The sequence below is a fragment of the Pelmatolapia mariae genome, linkage group LG5 (assembly GCF_036321145.2).
Source record: "Pelmatolapia mariae isolate MD_Pm_ZW linkage group LG5, Pm_UMD_F_2, whole genome shotgun sequence".
Lineage (NCBI taxonomy): Eukaryota > Metazoa > Chordata > Actinopteri > Cichliformes > Cichlidae > Pelmatolapia > Pelmatolapia mariae.
Window position 1 is genome coordinate 10,706,536 of NC_086231.1, and position 17,148 is coordinate 10,723,683.

The 17,148-nt window shown below is 37.4% G+C and overlaps 2 pseudogenes; both read right to left on the bottom strand.

Annotated features, from left to right (window-relative positions):
- Nucleotides 1-1,036: 1,036 nt before the first annotated feature.
- Nucleotides 1,037-1,881, bottom strand: LOC134626987 (transcription factor HES-5-like; annotated as a pseudogene).
- Nucleotides 1,882-9,535: 7,654 nt separating this feature from the next.
- LOC134626988 (transcription factor HES-5-like) lies at nt 9,536-10,176 on the bottom strand (annotated as a pseudogene).
- Between the last annotated feature and the right edge of the window lie 6,972 nt (nt 10,177-17,148).

A 17,148-nucleotide genomic window follows, 5' to 3' on the forward strand; every position in this document is an offset into this window, starting at 1 on the left:
CGTGTATTCCATTTATTTCACCAAAGTAACTGTATTCTGAATACCACCTTTTTAAACGGTAACTGTAACGGAATACAGTTACTCATATTTTGTATTCTGAATACGTAACGGCGGTACATGTATTCCGTTACTCCCCAACACTGTTTATACTACTGTATAACATTACCATATTACAATATTATATTACAATATTATCCTATATAAAATACTGTATGGGATTTTTAAAGGAATGATGCATACTCACTGCAAAGTAAGTATATATATAACATAATGACACAGGAACAGAAAAAATATTTTGATTTCAGTGTTTATTAAGATAAACTCAGTATTATCTGTTTTATATATAAAAGCTCCTATTGGAGGACGATAGAGGTGATGATACATCACAAGAACAGCTTTATCAGCAGGACACTGAACCCAAAATGAGTTTAGGATCAGTCGTCTTTACAAAAGACATAAACATCATGACACAAATTTTCATATAATGTGCTCCAAAATGAGCATAAACCACACTTTATAACAAGGGTGAAGAGAAAAATGACACTAAAGCGCATCATATTACAATGATCACACTTTGACATTAGTACTTAATACAAAATAAAGTCGATATACATACATATATATAAAGTTCACTGGCTTTACAGTCCAGACACACTTCTATCTACCCTTTTATACAAAAGGATAAAAATAATTTCACAAGTCCATCCCGAGTAATTAAAACATATATACTTACATACAATGCATTTAGTTAGAAGAAAAAGACTGAATGCAATCTTGCAATCATTGACCAACATGGTCTTTAAGCTTGTCTATTGCATGACAAAATGTTTTCTCTCTCTATTAGAAAGATGGTTGGTGTCATTTCCTCAGGAAATGTCATCTGTGACCAAGAACAAACACAAACAAAGTAAAACCTTCTGAGCATACAGAAGAACAAGTCTTTTTTTAAAAGAAAGAAAGAAAGAAAGAAAAATCCTGTAATTTTTGACCAATATGATCATTGCACTTAGTGAGAGTGATTCCAGTCTGTAGGTTTCTACCACGGCCTCCAGAGGGAGCTGGTGACTGTCTTGTCCTTGGTGATGCTGGTCTGGACTGTGTAGCTCAGAGGAGAGAAGTCAGCCTCACTCAGGCTTTTATCAGAGGAAGTGTGCAGCTGGTTGATGTGGTTCAGCAGGTTTCTCTGGGACTGAGTCTTCACCTCCACCTTTGACAGGAAGTTCACCATCTCTTGGGCACACCTGGAATAGCTCTTATCAACAGCTGCTGAGTCCACAGAATGACACTATTGCTGCGGTCTTGTCAAGTAGCAAACGGTCATCTCCAGGACGTCTGCCTTCTCCAGTTTGGAGTCTGGCTGCTATTTGAGGAACTCAGGACCCAGGAGAGACTTGAGCTGTTCAGTACTGCTGTTGATTCTCACTCTGTGGATCTTCTCCACCAGAGGTTTTCTGAGCTGCAAGAAGAAGAACAAAGTCATTAATAAAATAATTCAGGTGCACGGAATTAGCATGATCAAACACAATCTTTAAAGAATAATGAATGACATTCTGATAATATCCAATTTACCTTATGATTCAGAGTCACATGATCCTGAGAATTAGTCATTACTGGAGTGAGTGTAGGTGCCATGGCTGGATCTCTGCAAGAAGAAGAAGAAGAAAGTCATTACTAAAACAGTTCAGGTGCATTGGTTTAGCCTTATCAAATGCAATCTTTCATGAAAAATGAATGACATTCTAATAATCTTTAATTTACCTTATGATTCAGAGTCACATGATCCTGAGAATTAGTCATTACTGGAGAGACTGTAGGTGCCATGGCTGGATCTCTGTGCTGTAGAGGTCTCTGTAGAGAGACTCTGATCTCTGCTGCCTTCATCCCTCCTATTTATACTCCTACATCTCCATATGAATGTGTGGGTCTTGGTCTAACTGGAGTTTCTCACGGTGTTGACCAATCAGAGGGCCTGACATAAGAGAAAAGAAATCTGGCCTGCCAGATGCTCTGTGGTCATATTAGTAGGGCACAATTGTTACATCCCAGGGGAACAGGTGGTGGACTGAAGTGGAGATGGAGTAAAAGACTGAGAAAGCTCTGTGTGGATCTGGGAAAGTGGTGACCCTATAGAGAATATTGATCTGATGCCTGATGCCAGTGACTTTGGCTGGGCACACGCTTATCAACCAGTTACAGCTGTACAAGTGCATATACAGAGCATATATCAATGAAAAATTCAATTTCACTCCAACTGTTCCTCTGCTTCTGATGTCTTCACTCTTATCACACAGTTGCCCCCATTTGCTGTGAGCTAAACTGTGCTCGGGACACTGTGTAATGGGTCAGTCAGAAATCGCATGTTCTTTGTACTAAGAAGCTGATCCAACTGATGAAGACTTTTCCATTATCACCTACAACTCTACCAGGAAAGGTCTAGATAAGTATGCAGTTTTTCTCTGACTCAGGTGTCAGATATCCATATCTAGTAAGTGTGTCCCCTGTCTTGTGGTCTGTAGTTAGTGTGAGCAGGAAGATTTCTCACTTTCCCACACTCAGTATTGAATGATGTGGTCGGTGCACTACAAAGGTCTTTGAAAGGAGCTTTTGTGACGGTTGCTGGCCGTGTGTTCTAACGGAGACAGAGGCCGACGTCACCAACCATCTGGAGGGAAACAACACGATTGGTTGCCTCAAATATTTAATTACATTTGAAAATATACTCTACAGTAACTGAAGTTATTTTCAACAAAAATACAGAATGTTAGTTCCACTTTTTAATTTTTGAGTTACATTACCATTTACCATTTTACCATTTACATTAATTTTTAACATCTAGTGAACTCGATGGTCAGACTTTGCATGAAAAGGGTTTTTCCGGCAGCTTTTTCCCGAAGTGTGCCAATTCCCTCTGGACAATAGGCGCATGCTGGTGCGGTTTAGGATGCAAATTATCTCGAAGTGTGACTCTTTGCCTCAGAGGTTTCCCACACTCTCTCCATTCATCAAAGTTTGCCATTTCATCTAAGAAGCTGGCACACATAGTCATCTTACTTTAACTAATTTCTTTTCCATTCTTTTTTAGATATAGATAAAAGATATAGATATGTAATGTTGCACTCCCAAAGAGCAATAACACATTTTTGGAATGCTTTTCACAGCAAAATCCTTTTTATTTTTATAGCTGTACAGAAAATTATTACAAATGTTCACTCATTTTAATGTTTTAGTTTTCATAACCTTAATTTTAAACCTTTTAGTTCATATATCTATAAGTTAGAATTTAACCCATCTACTAATTCCTCATCATCACCATTTGCTATATTGTTACAGTACTGATCACTCACTGTAAATTCTTTCAGGTAACCATTAAATTTAAAAGATATGACACAGGTAGTTTTTAAATTCTAACATGTCAACCTGAGCACACTGGCAGCAGAGGTATTATGATTGTATATTTTTTAATTACTTTTAAGTTTGTTTCTTTAATCTCTTTTTTCAGCTTGGTTGAGTTTCAGTTACTTTACAGAGCTGAGTTGCTTGTTTCGCTTCAGTTTTAATTACCATGTTAACCTTGTCAATCAGACACTAAAAGATAATGTCCCTAGTTGTGACAATACCTGCTAGCTCTTCGTTAAGCCGTATAGAAATCAACTCATTGTAAGTTACGCTGTAACTTATCATGTAAATGTTCATGGATGATATATAATTATTCCACTGATTTGAATCACAGAGTGATGATAAAACATTATATCAAATCAGTAAAAGACATGAATTCACACTTAAGGAGTCAGCAGTACATTAAACTTCCCGTTTAAACAATAAATGCACGTAGCTGATTAGTTTTTTCTTTTATTTCAACGTGTCTATATTTGTAGGTACATGTGAAGACACATCTCAATGCTAACTTGGTTATATCTACAACACTTTACTCATATATGGAAGTTAAGATAATCACAGAGTCAAGATTAGATTAATAATCAGTTAAGCTGAATTTCATAAACTAAGAAGTTAAAACAGTTGAGCTATCCATTGCTTTTCCACAGTAACAGATTAACAGCTAAAACTTTCAGGTTAAAGAATCTGAAAATTTTGGTGATCCTCTAACAGATAAATGTTGAGTAATAAGAGAGATTATAAATATATATAAATATATATTCTATCTCTTCAGGGCAAAGGTCTGGCTGTAGTGTCCCACTGGAGCTCGTCAGTGAGTTTCCCTGGTTTCCCACACTCTGTCCTTTCACTGCTATGACTGTAACAACAATAGGAGTGTCCCTCATTATACATCGCATTAAATGCATTGTGTGACATCACTAATGGGTAAACTGTTAACGCTTCTTGATTGATAACACCCACAACTGACAGCTGCATCATTTTAAATGTTTTTTCCAATGGGTTTGGTGGCTTTATCTATTCAGGTATGAACTGAAACAGTTCATCAAACAACCTTGCTAAATGGCTTCAAAGTTTTATGGTAATTATAGATAATGATGTCATTTGTAAGGAAGTCATTTGTATGTAGTAAAAATACACAGACTCATGTGAGAACGCAAAATTGTCAGTTGGCAGTGTTTGTTTATTTAACAAGGCACACGGTGCCACATGAAGTATAACAGCTACAAGAGGAGGTGATGAGACATCACATCTGGAGCTTGTGTCTGCGAGTTACACTGTACTCAGATAGTGTAAAGGAACAGATGTCTTTATGAACCAAAAACAGTGCACAGTACAGGGTTCTGTAACATTATTTAGCAAATGGACAAAAGGTTTCATGAACAAAACAAATAGAGTAAGTCTGACCTTTAAACAGATCAAATGATATTAAACCTTATTAATGGTTAGCAATCACATTGTCACTAGAACAGTGATATTGTTACACAAAAAAAGCTTTTACAGTTAAAGGATATATGTACTGATCCTAAAGCGGATCATTTTTCTATAATCACACAAAATAATATTTTTTTTTAAAAAAGCATTAATATAAAGGTGATTTGTTGGATCTTACAACAAATCTGTTTGAGTAAACACAGTTTCAGTATCAGAATTTGTCCATAAAAAAGGACACTGAAGGTTTTGACCAAAGTGATCAAAAAATAATGTTACTATAACATTATCAGATTTTTAAGTACAATATAGTACAATATAAAAGCAATAATTGCCAATGCAATCAGACTTCATTCATGCAACATGCATGACATTTCTTTTTCTTCTTAACCAGAAAGATATTGTTGCTTGCATTTCTTCAGGAAATGTCTTTTTAAAAATACAAAACACACACAGTGTATGGAGATATAAACACTTCTGTTAATCCAGAATAACAAGGTATTCAAATTTCAGGAATTCAGTCAAGTGATCTTTGACCAGTATGGTCAACTCATGAAGTTGCAACTCCAGTCTGTAGGAGTCTACCATGACCTCCAGAGGGCAGTGTTGACCCAGCTCATGTCCTTAGTCCTCCTTAGTGGAGGTAGTGAGGATTGTGCAGCTCAGAGGAGAGAAGTCAGCCTCTCTCATTTAAAGAACGTCTGTCTGCAAGGTGTTTGTATAGTTCTGCAAATTTTTCTGGGACTGAATCTTCAAGTCCTCCTTCAACAGGAGGTACAGATGGACACATCCGAAGTAGCTCTAATCAATAGCTGCTGAGTCCACAACTTGGTGCTGCTGCTGAAGTCTTCTCAAGTTCCAGCCATAATGTCGTCGCTAGGATGTCTGCTGTCTCCAGTTTGGAGTCTGGCTGCTGTTTAATGATCTCTGGATCCAGGAGAGACATGAGTTGCTCAGGTCACCGGTCGATCTGCTGTCTGCATTATTTCTCCACCAGAGGCTTTCTGATCTGCAAGAAGAGGAACAAAATCATTAAGAAACTAGTTCATGTGCATAGGTCTATCAGTATGAAGCAGTAATTCATAAATTGGCATTCTAAGAATCTCCAATTTACCTTATGATTTCTGAGATCTGATCCTGAGAATATCAAATCATTGCTGGAGTGACTGTAGGTGCCATGGGCCTCTGCAGCATGGCACATTGCAAGGGTCTCTGTAGAGAGACTGATCTCTGGTGGCTTCATCCCACCTATTTATAGTCTTGCATTTCCATATGAATGTGTGGGTCTCGGTCTTACTCAAATTTCTCACAGTCTTGACCAGTCAGAGTGCCTGACATAAGAGAAAGGAAATGCCAGATGCTCAGTGGTTGGGAACAATAGTTACATCTCAAGAGAACAGGTGGTGGACTGACGTGGAGATGGCGTAAGAGAGTCAGAAAGCTCTGTGTGAATCTGGGAAAGTTGTTGTTAGAGAAAGTAGATCTGCTGCCTGATGCTGAGATCAATTGACCACTACATCCAATTACAGCCTACAAACCGATAGTATATATCTGCCAGTGATTCTGTTTGTTATGGGTATTGTTCAGGAAATCAATATGGATAAAGCACTAATTCAATGCGCTGTGGGTGCAAAAGTAGAACTTTAAATTTTCATAGCTTGTTTAAAACTTTTTTGAAGCTATTTAGAAAAAAGGCATGTCCAGATGGGGCAGGTGTGACCTCTGTCTTGTGGTTTGTAGATGGTGTGAGCAGAAAGTTTCTCTCAGTTTCCCACACTCAGTATTGAGGGATGTGGTCAGTTCACTACAAAAGACTTTCAAAGGAGCTTTTGTGATCCTTGGTGGTCGTGTGCTCAAACAGAGACCGAGCCTGACGTCACCAACCATCTGGAGGGAAATGATCTGATTGGTTCTGTCTATGAGCTGGATCATTATTTTTTGTCATTTGTTAAAATGTAGAAAAGTGAACATCATCATCTGTTCAAGCCTTAACATTTTGCAAATGAGGGTGAGGGATTGAGACAGCTACTTCTGAAGTGTCTCAAATCCCACTGGACAATAGTCTATGTTGGTTTCGAACTCAATTTAAACAAAGTTTTCACACATTCTGCCTACTGAAAGAATAAAACTGAAAAAAGATTATCTTTGGGAAATTTATCAGTAGCAAATATAGTGTCTGTTAAGAAATACGGTTTCTTCCCAAAGAAATCCACAATGCCACTGTACACTCAGGTGCGTTACCAGTTCTTGAAGTATAAGGCATTCGTGCAACATCGATGAAATATCAACATCAACATACACTGAGATTAACAATATATACATTGCTTAACAAATTTATTAGACCACCTGTCGTAAAAAACAAGAAAACACAAGTATTTTAGAAATCCATCAAAACTAAAAATTCAATTATTTATTGTTCTAACAGTAACAAATCCACCAATTGCCTTTTTACACCCAAATTTTAGTCATCTCACTTCTCCAAGACAGCACGTTCATTCTCACTCCAACACGCAACATACCGTGTTGGTATGTTGCGTCTCATAAGGAAGCAGAAGGGTACCTTTAGCGTAGCTATGAGACACCTCAGGACGTGACAAATCTTCAGTATGTTACATGTTGGCAATGAGAATACACCGTCTAAGAAGTCAGAAATTAATCAAGCACAACATTCAACCACTAAAACTTTTTTTTTGTTCAATAATGCAAGTAAATGAAAAATAATGTTGTGCTTTACTATTTATTTTCAGCTTTTGTTTTCAAAAGTAAATTTATAATTTAATGGATAACAAAAAAATTACATGTTAGTATTGAAAATTTTCAAATAAAACACTTCTGCATAATAATGGGTTAACCATTAACAAAACAAAAAAAAGATTTTGGTAATTAACAATGCTGTTCATTAAGGGCAGCTGTAACATAAACCTTGGTGGTGTCCTAATAAATTTGTTAAGAACTGTATGTTTACTCTTTAGAATCACCTTCTGATATTTACAGTAAACTAATCTCCTTTGGTATTTGGTATTGATATTTTATGGAGTTTCAGCATCATACTGTAGTTGTCTGTAAAACCTGCACCTTTTTGTCCTGTTGATAACGATACATAACACTGAAATCTTTATCTTTATTAAGTACCTGGACACCTCTCTGTTATACATGGTTAATTTTTTCATAGCTTTGTAACTTGGTTGATATTTGCCAATAATATATACATATATATATATATATATATATAATTAAAAGAGTTCTAACTTGAAAGAGTAGGCTTTCATGTATACCCTCTTAACCTTAGGGTTAGGTCAGCATCTGTTGGGGGTCTGTGAGCGAGGTTCGTCTTTTTTTCCCACACTGTGTCCTTTTGGTGCTTTCACAAGAAGAAAAATAGAAGTGTGACTCATAACCAACACATCAGGAGACACTAGTTATCTTTAAAGTTTTACCATTTTTCCACCTGGGAAGGAGAACGGCACCAAAGTGATGAATCACTCATTCGTTTTTTCACTTAAGTAGAGACATTATGAAAATATTTGTCATTTTTTGATCACTTACGTTTGGCATGAATCACTTACCTTCATTTATAAACTGCAACACAGATAAAAGATTTTGTCAGATTAAAGATTTTGTCAGATTAATTTGAAAATGCCCTTTTCCTTGATTTGATCTTGAATAACTGTGCAGGCGATTGCCTTCCACATGTGAATGCTAATGTTATTGCATTTTTGAGAAAACTTGGAGCAAAACTCTTTATTTCAGCATAGATGTTCTTTAGGTTTGTATGGACAACTCATGACATGTTGTCCATACAAAAGAAGAACACAAAAAATATGGGATGATTTGTAAAATAAAAATAACATGTCACACAAAATCATTTGATTTCAATTATACATTTATTAGCATAAACTCAGGCTGCAGTTGAAGACAGATAATGGTGATGATGCATCGCAGCTGTAACTTGGTAACATCAGCAGGACATGAAGAGTGAAAGATAAACTGTCTTTACAAAAGACAAAAACATTATGACATAAATCCTCATATCAGTGTCAGAACATATGCCGTAAAACATGTATGAACTGCACTTTAAAACAAGAGCAAAGAAAAATTTGACACTAAATGACAAAGTTATGTAAATAGGTTAATCCGCTGTCTTTGCAGTCTAGATGGTGTCATTTATGTAATCCTTTTCTTTAAAAAGGAACCATGCTTTTAGATCTGATAACACATCAATGCTTAGTAATCAAAATGATTAAAATTATGTCAATTTAGAAAAAAAATGTCAATGACAAGCAATAGTTTCAACAGATATCGCCACAATGTAATGTACAGTGTTACTTTAAATACTATTGAGCAGTAGCTGGATATGCTTGTTTGGTCAGGTTATGATTTGATTGGAACACCAAGAATGTCAAACAAAAGGTATGCTTGATTTAATTACTTCCATGGGAAATATTTTGGACAAGGAAGTGTGAAGTACACTTAGTTTAAAATTTAAACATCAAACTACCTAAAAAGAATTCTATTTTTCAAATATTTAACCAACCAGCTGACCAAGCCTTAGTCCTTCAGCTTATCTGTGTTTTCTCTCTTTACTTGAAAGATAGCGAAATCACTGTTTCTTCAGGAAATGTTAAGTACAAAACAAAAAAATTAAAGCCTTCCGTACATACAGAAGAAGGAGTCTTTGAAATTCCATAGAATTCAGTCAATATCATCAGATCTAGTAGTGACTCCAGTCTGTGAGCTTCTACCACGGCCAGCAGAGGGAGCTGTAGACTGGACTCTTGTCTTTGGCTGTGACGCTCAGAGGAGAGAAGTCTTCCTCACTCAGGTTTCCTTCAGAGGAAATGTGCAGTTGCTTGATGTGGTTCAGAGTGAGTCTTCACCTCCTGTTTTAACAGGACATGCACCAGCTCTTGAATACACCTTGAGTAGCCCTTAACAGCTGCTGAGTCCACAGGCTGACACTGCTGCTGCAGTCTTTGCAGGAAGCCAGGATGTCTGCCTTCTCCAGTTTGGAGTCTGGCTGCTATTTGAGGAGCTCAGGACCCAGGAGAGACTTGAGCTGTTCAATACTGCTGTTGATTCTCTCTCTGTGGATCTTCTCCACCAGAGGCTTTCTGAGCTGCAAGAAGAAGAACAAAGTCATTAATAAACTAGTTCAGGTGCATAGGTTTAGTGTTATCAAACATAATCTTTAATGAATAATGAATGACATTCATAGAATCTCCAATTTACCTTATAAGTCAGAGTCACATGGCCCTGAGAATTAATCATTACTGGAGTGAGTGTAGGTGCCATGGCTGGATCTCTCTGCTGCAGAATTCTCTGTAGAGAGAATCTGATCCCTGCTGCCTTCATCCCTCCTATTTATACTCCCACATCACCATATGAATGTGTGGGTCTTGGTCTGACTGGAGTTTCCCACAGTCTTGACCAAGTAGAGTGCCGGACATAAGAGGAAAGAAATCTGGTCTCCCACATGTGCACTGCACTGTAAAATCTAATTAGTTCCCAGAACTCAAAAAAATTATGGAAACTCGTTGCCTCAAAAAAATTGAGTAAAGCTTAGCTAAAAATGACTAAGTTAGGACAACGTATTTATTTTGAGTATTCTGTACAAGCTCATTTGTTCCCAGAACTCAAAAAAATTGGATCAAGTTTACGTAAGATGACCAAGTTAGGGCAACTTACTCATTTTGAGTACACCCTACTCAAAATGTACACAGCCGTGTTAGTTCCCAGAACTCAAAAAAATTATGGAAACTCGTTGCCTCAAAAAAACTAAGTAAAGCTTACTTAGGATGACTGTTAGGACAACTTATACATTGCAAGTCTGCAGTATTAAGAATAACTTGATATTTCTGACTTTCTGACAATACTAATTGTTTACCTACTGACAAACATTTCAAGTTCAACTAAATGAAAAAACAATTTGTGGTACCATGAATATCATTAAAAATAATTAACAACACTTTTGTAATGATGTTAAAATGAGCACAACTTTTATTTTCAAACACAACAAAGTACAACAGCCAACATACTGGACACTGTTCTGCTGAATAAAAATGATATTGCCATCACTGTTATAATCTTACAACGAAACAAAGTCTTAGATGTAATTATTCTGAAAATAAGTTTAGGCCTACCACAAGTTTGTTTTGTACTTACATTATTTATATAATCAACATAAAATATTTATTGTTCTGTCACAAGTGCAGTCTCTAATTTAAACAACACATTCGTTTTTCATTCCAACACAGGAGCTGGAATGTTGTAATATTTTAAGGATGGCTTGTTTCCAGTCCAGGCATTACTGCCTGAATGACTATCATGGATCGAGGTGATCCAAATGTAAGTGCAGAAGAAAGTCTTTAACTTCCCTTAAGTACAGTCGCAGTGGATGTGGGTTGGAGATGCAATGAGCTTGAACCTGCAGGCGACCATCTTCACTGACCACACCATCTGTGACGGGGGACTCATCTCTCCTGGTGTCCTGCAAGCAAACAATCATATTTTTTGGAACATGAACTTAATTGCTTTCTTAAAACATTTTTTCTGCATTTGGTATAAAACAGACTCCAATTTAGACAATCTCAGGCTCCCTCCCCGCCGGAGAGGTGACATTCAATGTCCCAAATTGTCAGTCTGGATAGCCGTGACCACCACGCAACACACAATATTGTCATGAAAGAATAATTTTAAAAAGGGCTATGCAAACATGGGCAATAACTTTCATTCTAATGATGTGCAAAATGATTTTGGGCACAAAACAAATTTTGCTGTTAGAAAACTTGCAGACTTCACTATATACAGTGTAGACCCTCTAAACTAAGTTTGGGGGATGTGATCTTTCAAGAAATGCAGACCAAACTGTTGTTGTTTGTTTACTTACACAGCATGTCTTGTACAATTAACTGGAGTCACAGCAACAGCATAGTGCAGTCATATCTCAAGTCTAATAACAGAAGACAGGAAAAGATCAGTAAAGAAACAACTTCCCCAAACCAAAGCACAAATAAAACAATAAGTAAGACAGGCTGATCTAAAGTATGATTAAAGTTCAGCCTGATTAATATAAATGTCACTGACAGTTGCTAATATATTGGAAAACCAAAAATACTTACCACTGAGTTGATGTCTTTCTGTCCAACAACAGGAGTGCTGGTCCCGAGCCTCAAAGACAGTAAGAAGCAAGCAGAGGGAGAAAAAAACAGAACATTGATTTGATCCTTAATGGCTGTGCAATCACTGTAACATAGAGTTCGCTTATGTTGTTAAATAAAGGCTAGATTTGACATTAATAGATGCCACAGATGTTCTAAAGCTGCCACAAAGCATGAAAAAATAGACGTCTCCGAAAACGTCGGAGCATTTTTGCAAATATGTGATGTCTTGATAAATCGAGCAGATATTTGAAATTTACACAGCTACATTCTTGCCTGAAAATATCTTAAAAGTTTATTTTGTGACCCAGAAAAAGTAATACGTTTTTCAGCAGTGCTCCTCCGCCATTGCCGCGCTTACAAGTGCGCACAGGCTCCGACAACCGTGGCCGACAAATGCGATCCTCTTTTTCACCAGACTACCCTTTCTGGATCACAAAATAACCTTTTAAGATATTTTCAGGCGAGAATGTAGCTGAGTAATGCTCAAATATCTACTTAATTTATCAAAATATCACATATTTGCAAAAGTGCTTCCACGTTTTCGGAGAGCTCCGTTATCCACCCCCCACACCACACCCACCCCACCCCTAACGGCTGCACCTCCCAAAGAATTTTGTCTGGGCTCTTATCTCACTTATTTATTTCAAACAATCAACAAAAAAATTCACCGACGTAGTTTTATGTAAGGTTTTTAAGGCTGTGGTGTTAATTTTTAAGTAACATGAGCACAGCGGCAGCAGCAACGCTAGGCTAACACTAACTAGCTAGCAAGATTAGAAACCTGGTGCTAAACTAAGAGAAGCCACAAAATCAGTTTGAATAAGAGTAAACATTTACTCACCAAGTCAGTAAAGATCCACAGCAATGACAACAATAATATCTCCAGGTTTGCTCAATATATTCCATAACAAATGCTGGTGCCATGAACATGCGGACTGATCCGGGAGGGAGGAGAACGGCAGTCACGTGGCATTTTCAAAACACATCTTTCATCCTTCCGCCCTGAGAAGCAAAACTTCCAGCTTACTTAGTTTTTCTAAGTTAGGACAACTCAAATTAATCGAGTTTATCAGCATTTTTGCATAAAAAGTACTGGTAACTTATTTAAATTGAGTTCTAATAACAAATTGATAAAAATTGAGTTCAGCCTATTTAATATTTTTAATTAAACACAATATTACATTTTACAGTGTGGTCATATTAGTAGGGGACGATAGTTAGATTTCAGGTGACAGGTGGTGGACTGAAGTGGAGATGGAGTAAAAGACTCAGAAAGCTGTGTGCGGATAATAGAAAACTGTGACCTTGTAGAGAATACTGATACACTGCCTTGATGCTGAGATCAATGACTTTGACTGGGCACACACTCGTCATCTTGATACACTTTCTGTATGAATTTGTGAGCAGGAAGTTGCTGTCAGATTCCCACAGTATTGAATGATGATGTCAGTGCACTACAAAGGTCTTTAAAATGAGCTTTTGCGATGGTTACTGGCTGTGAGCTCTAACAGAGGCAGAAACTGACATCACCACCATTCTGGGATCCATCGTTTCAATTTGCATTTTGCAACTGGGTGAAGTTAGAACATCTAATTATCATGAAACCTTTATGCTGTCTGATGCTGATGAACGTCATATGTTTTCATGAAGGGGGAGGTTGAGGCAGCTGTTTTCGAAAGTGTGCCAAATCCCCTAGGACAATAGTCAGGCACTGGAGCGGTTAAGAATGCAAATCAACTTGAATTTTGTCCTTAGAGCTTTCTATGCTCACTACATTGAGTTTAGCATGTTACATTGTTACATAACTGACATATTATGACTCAACTCATCTTAAATTTGCAAATAAATATTTTTCTTGTTTAGCAGTGTTGATTTACACCAGATTTTCTACTGAGCTCACTGATTTGACAAATATAGCTTTCCTTCAGTGTGATCATATTCATTTTAATCTTTCTATTTAGGTCAAAGGTCTCATGTACTGTCCCTCTGGGGATCTGACCGGGACTCTTCTGTGCTTTCTCACAGTCTGTCCCTTTACCACTTTTACTGGTGGATCAATACCTTGTGTCTCATTATGTGTCACATTAATCTGGGAACGCCTTTTGTTTCCTTAAAACTTCCATAACTTTCTACCCAATACTTTAACAATAGAGCAAGAAGAACTGTGTCATTTCATCAGATCTCTTTATGTGCACACAACAGTCAATCTTCATCCTCTAATAAGTCTTTTCTAAAAAAACAAAAACAAATTAAAAGAGGACATGTGAGCCTGAATGCAAAGGATTAGATGTGTTTTTGTGTATTCAAAGCAAATGCACAAACAGGAAAGGTAGTATGTGTTGGTACATCACATCAGTACGTTTTCTCACTTCACTCAAAAATATCAGAGGAACTGTCATCTCTATACAAAGATTACGAGCGTCATCATCAGCGTTACTTAAACCGTTAAAACTGACATTATCTGCACTTTCTACCAAAGCTGCCTAATCATCGGCATAACTTTGTGCTGAACATTTTTGGGGGGGGGGGGGGGGGGGGTTCAAGATCTCTGTCTAAATAAATAAATAAACCTGGGTAAATTCCCAGATGATTAAACATGCAACTATTTTGCTGGTAATACCTGAAATGAGTAAAGAAAATCAACAGCCTATTTATGCAAGATAATTCATAATTTTATTGGGGGGGAGTTATATTGGTCGGTTCTGATTATTTGGGGGGGGGGGGTCGTGGGGGGGATATCTTGGCTAGCATTTGTTCTCCATTCCTGGATGAATGACTGCCTGTGAGAAACTTATTGCCTGACACAACCTCAAACCTCTACACCAGGGGTCTCAAACTAGGGGCCCGGGGATCACTTGTGGCCCACGGCCCCCACTACTTCTTCACGTATATTGACGTGAAGAAATATAATGCAATTTGGCCCTTTAAGTTACTTTTTTTGTTAGGGAGGCTTTGTTTGCTGTTGAGTGCAATGTTAAAATAAGTTCTTTAAAAAGCAAAAAATTATTTAATATGAAGGCAATATGAGCAGAGAGTACAAACGTGAGGGACTGGCTGTTGTAGCTCAGTGAGAGAGTTATTTGTAAAGAAAACAGTTTTCACTAATGTGTACACTTATGTCTGCTTTTCTTTTTGTTAAATACAAACAAAATTGCAATGTCACGTGTCTGGCCAGAAAGGGAGTACCAGTTTATCTATTTGGTAGTTCAGTTAAAAGCTTCAGTTAGTTAAAAGTGAGAAAAAAAAAGTGTTCACGTTTGCAGTTTCAGAAATATTTGTGGGTAGTTTTCTTGTTTGTTTGTAGTACTTGAAGACTAAAGTGGCTCTCGCATGAGATGACATTGCCGGCAGTGGCCCACAGCTCATTTGAGTTTGAGACCCCTGCTCTACACCAGTGTCTCCCACCCACTGTGCCGCGCCGCATAGGTGTGCCGTGAGAAATGATCAGGTGTGCCGTGGAAGATTATCTGGTTCCACCTGATTAGTACTAAGTGACCGTGTACAACTACCTGCTCTAATTAAATGGGTTGCCAACTGCCAGTAAAACAGAAGAAGATGAAGAAGAAATTACATAATCATGCTTTAAGTGAGACAACACAGCAAATAATAGCAATAGATAAATATTTGAAAAGAAAAAGTAATCAATATGACCTGGGTCCTGGAGAAAGTTCCGACCCAGATGAAAAGAAAGCAAAAACAGCAAACGGAAAAATTATCAACATTCATTTTGTAACATTTTTGTTTGGTGGTGCGCCATGTGATTTTCTAATGTAAAATATGTGCTGTGGCTCCAAAAGGTTGGGGAACACTGCTCTACACTATGTGCCAATTTGGGTGATGTTGTTTCTTAAGAAACTATTTTGAACACTAATTCCAAAAAAACATCCAAAAACAATGCTTATCTATACATACAGAAGAAGAAAAAGTCAAAGGATTTGATTTTAGTGATATCCAAAAACAACTTCTCATTTTGTCCGATATTAAAATCAGCCTGTAGCAGTTGCCCACGGCCTCCAGAGGGAGCTGTTGATTGGATTCTTGTCTTTGGAGATGCTGGCCTGAACTGTGGAGCATACAGGAGAGAGAAGTCAGCCTAAGCACTGGTCCCAAAGAGACTATTTCATTTTATCTGGTTATGATATTTTACATGTTTCATTTAGCAAAGTACATGATGGTAAAAACTGAATTAATGTACATCACAAAAAAGAAACTCATTTACATGATGTTATAGTAAGTGTAGCAATACAGTAATAAATTACTACATGCCTATAGTCTTTTTTTAAAGTGGACAGTTATCAACAATAGCGAGCATCATCAGTTTTTAACATCAAGTTTAAGTCAGTGTCGTTATAATATAAACAAGCACCAATGCAAGAATATTCTAAAAAAGATGGGCAGGATTTCCTTTTTACACCCAATTCTAACTTAACCTCGGTTAAGAAATTTTAGATGTCTTAATCTTTTGTCTCAGCTGGACTCTTACTTTTTATTGTTTTTACTTAAGGATTAATACAGCATGAACTAATGGTGATCTGACTGGCTGCAGTGTGGGACCTCTTGAGTTATCCTTTAGAACAGTGGTTCCCAAACCCTTTGTTTTACAAGAAAAATGTTCGCGACCCCCCTCCTCCCGCGCGCGCACGCACGCACGCACACGCATAAACACATCCTCCAACCACACACACCCATATTTTGCTCCATTGTGGTTTGTTTCACACCTCAAACATTTAGTAAACAATTAAGCAAATACAAGTAATCTGCAATAAATTACAGGTAGTAATAAAATAAACTACCAACTCTTTTACGCTACGTCCACACCTACACAGGTATTTTTGAAAACGCAGCTGTTTCGTCAACACGTAAACGGTGTTTCGAATCACCGAAAACGGAAATTTTTTAAAACTCCTTTTTTGCGTTTACGTGTGGACGAGGAATACAGAGTTCCTCACGCAAGGTCAAAGGTATGTGCCTTTTTTCACGTCACGCTGTGCGCCACGTTATTGTTTACATGAGATGAATTACAGAATGGCAGATAGAGACAAAATACTGTTACTGTTAATCTGACTATCTTCAGTTTTTAAAGGCTTACATATATACATGCAGTTACTGTCCCTCCATTTAGAAAGGCAGAGGCGTCACGGTGTGATTATTTTACGTGCAGTTG